This window comes from Octodon degus, unplaced genomic scaffold, assembly GCF_000260255.1.
Source record: "Octodon degus isolate 3935 unplaced genomic scaffold, OctDeg1.0 scaffold00177, whole genome shotgun sequence".
In the NCBI taxonomy this organism is placed as follows: Eukaryota; Metazoa; Chordata; class Mammalia; order Rodentia; family Octodontidae; genus Octodon; species Octodon degus.
The window spans coordinates 453,662-457,089 of NW_004524753.1; the positions used below are offsets into that span (position 1 = coordinate 453,662).

The 3,428-nt window shown below is 35.6% G+C and overlaps 1 protein-coding gene across 1 annotated transcript in view; it reads left to right on the forward strand.

The window, feature by feature from the left end:
- Fcho2 (FCH domain only 2) overlaps positions 1-3,428 on the forward strand; it is a 114,083-nt gene that overhangs the window by 7,832 nt on the left and 102,823 nt on the right. The window lies entirely within an intron of this gene.

Genomic DNA, 3,428 nt, shown 5'->3' on the forward strand with positions numbered 1-3,428 from the left:
AGGCATGGTAGGCTGGGGGATTGAATCCCCGGCTCCTGCGCCTTCTTTTATTTCACGTTAGGCCTTACCTGTTCATTCAGTAAGGACATCTTAGATGCCCCTAAGTCTTGGCCATTATGAGTAAACATGGTAGGAGTATTGGTGTGCAGTTTACTATGTGGTTATGTTTTGAACTTGTTGGGAGTAAATAATGAGTACAATTACTAAGTCAAATGGAATGAGTATGTTCAGGAAGAAATCAGCAAATTACCTTCCAAAGTAGTAGTAGTTGTCTTTAGGAGGTTTATAGTTTTGTGTTTACACTTTAGTGTATCATCTGTTTTGAGTTAATTTTTGTGATGAATATAAGGTCTATGCTACACATAGTGTTTAATGTAGCACATAAGTTCAAAAAGACAGCCTTATCACCTTACTATTTACTGATTTCTGCTGTTTGCTTAATATTTGCTAATTTCTTCCTGTTGATTTTTTTGTTCATGTTTCCTTATTTTGTTATATGCCTGGTGATTTTATGAATGTAAATTCAGATGCCTGTGCAAGATCCAGCATCAGAGATTAAAAAGATCTGATTTGCAGTTCCTGTGAATGTTTGCCTACTTCTGGTTCCTCCATCATTGTATGGTGTTCCATTTTGAAGCTCAATTTAAGAAGGATGTGTTTTCCCATCAAACTGAAAGATTATTTTCCTCCTCATGAGTTTGTGAAAAGTTCTACTCCACTTCTCAACTTTCCAGCTACCTTTTCTAGCTGCCCCTATTCCTGACTTGCTTCTTGGGATATCCTTTTGTCTTTTGGACTACTGATTCTTCACTGCCTCATGAATTTTTTGATGCATTTTAGTCATCTCCTTCCTCCTGATTTTGTAGTTTTCCTCAATAGAAGGTTTTTTTATACTCATATTACCTATTACTGGAAATATAAATACTTTTTCTTGTTGTTAAACTTAACCATTGGGATAGTAATATTTCTTCCTGTACTTTTTAAAGAAGATGCTTTACAGGGCCAGGGATATAACTCAGTGGCCCAGTGACTGCCTGGCAAAAGTGAGGTCCTGAGTTCAATTTCAAGTACCGAAAAAAAGATGCTCTATATTAATCTTGTAATAGAGGATTAATTTAAAAGTACAAAAGTGTTTAAATACAGAAAAGTAGCACAATGATATCAGTATAGCTACTTTTTTTGTTTTTGTCTTTTTTTGAGACAGGGTTTTGCTCTGCAGTTTAGCCTGGCCTTAAATTCACTCTGTAGCCCAGGCTGGCCTCAAACTCATGGCCTCCTGCCTCAACCTCTCAAGTGCTAGGATTATAGAAGTGTACCACCAGGCCTAGCACTATGAATATTTTTTTTTGTTAGAGTGACTTTTTTTTTGTGTTAAAGGTAATTTTTTTTTGTGATTTTTTTTTTTTTTTTTTTTTTTCAGGGGAATTGAGTTGGGAAGTAGTTAGGAGATGAGCCAAGTTTGGATAGTTTGAGTTTATTCAGATATGTTAGTTATGCTTTGGACAGTTACATATCAAGCAATTGTTTTTGGGCAAGAGGAGTGTAGAGATCTGGATTTGACAAAAGCTAGAAGTTGAACCTGTCAAAGTAAATAAAAATAAAAAGGACAGTGGTGATTATAGTATATTTTGCTATTAAGGGTAGCCTGTACTCAGAAGGGCTAAAGTAATTATGAGAAAGGCAAAATTGAGCAGTGTGTCTATAGGATAATTTGTGGTTTTAAAAATTCTATATCTAGGGCCTGAAACGATAGCTCAGAATGAGCGCTTGCCTGGCAAGTGTAGGGTCCTGAATTCAATCCCTGGTACTAAAAAAAAAAAAAAAATTATATGTAATGATCTTGTTTTTTTAAGCCTAACATAAGTTTTCTAGTATTATATACTTGCTAATATTTTAGACCTGTTTACAAAATAAATGGGACTCCAAGGTTTAGGATTTCAGGCTTGCTAATGATTCATACTTAGTTTTATGTAAATGATTATCATTAGTCTCTTTTATCAAATATGCATCATAACGTTAAAGATGAATAAAACTATGTTAAGTATTCCAAGGAAGTATTAATGCAAATGACTAATTACCATGAATCAATATATAATGAAGGGAGAGAAAAGACGAGAATGAACACCCTTGTACTTGCTGTTCATTTATCCACTGGTACTAGAGATAAAAAAATATGGTGACTCCATCAGATTTTTTTATGATATAAATCATTGAAGTTATTTGTCAGGCTAGTTTTAAAAGTAAATTGTACAAATGGCATTAAAAGATAGGCCAGAAATTCTTGGCTGTGTATCTACTAATTTTTTTTTTTTTTTTGTGGAACCGGGGATTTAACTCAGTCTCTTGTGCTTGCCAGGAAAGTACTTATTCCACTGAGCCATCTCCCCGGCCTTGTATCTACTCATTTTTTAGAAAAATATTTTATTGAGAAACAAATATTAATGAGACAGTTTCAAAACTGATTAATAGGACAGTTTCAATAATTAATACATTGTACATTGTTATCTTCTTTTGGCAGAACCGGGGATTGAACTCGGGCCCTTGAGCCATCTCCCCGGCTCCTTTTGTTATCTTCTTAGTGGTTATCCATAGTACAAGATGCAGACAGAATACCCTGTCCAAACACTATTAGTATACATTTTTCTTCTCATTGAATTAAGCGAAAGTAGCTGTATATCTATCCTAACTATTCTGCATATACAAATACAAAATGGTCCTTCCTTTGTATCCCCTTTTTTTGTTTAGTCCTGTCAGAAATGGGTATTCCATTGACATCTTAAATACTATAGGTGCGTGAATTCAGCAAAATAATCCAACATAGTCTAGCAGTCCACAATAGTAGTGTGTTATCCATAGAAGTTGTTGTCTTGAGCCTTTGACAGCTCAGCATATTAATATGGCTTTGCTTTATTTTATTTATTTATTTATTTCTTGGGGGAACCAGGGATTGAACTCAGGCCCTTGTACTTGCCAGGAAAGTGCTTATTCTACTGAGCCATCTCCCTGGCCCCATGGCTTTACTTTATGTACCTCGTTTTTATACTGTTCTGCTGGATGATTAAGACCAAGATAAAGCAAGACCTGTATAACAAGAAATGTAACTTTTTTTTTGTGGAACTGGGGATTGAACTCAGGCCCTTATGCTTTCCAGGGAAGTGCTTATTCTGCCGAGCCATCTCCCCAGCCCCAAGAAATGTAACTTTTGTATCTGATAAAGTCAGTCAGTACCCTCAAGATTTATCCTATAACCCTGTACCACAAGTTGCAGATCCTTTGTCAGTGTCAGCCATGTGGATGAGTCATGGCCATTGCTTGACCAATTTACTGTCTGTGAAAGCCTGAGAGAATGTTTTCTCTCCAAGTGGCCTTCTTTATTTAGCTTGATCATTGTTGGTTTGAAGTTGAGACTGTCTGAGAATAGAATTGCT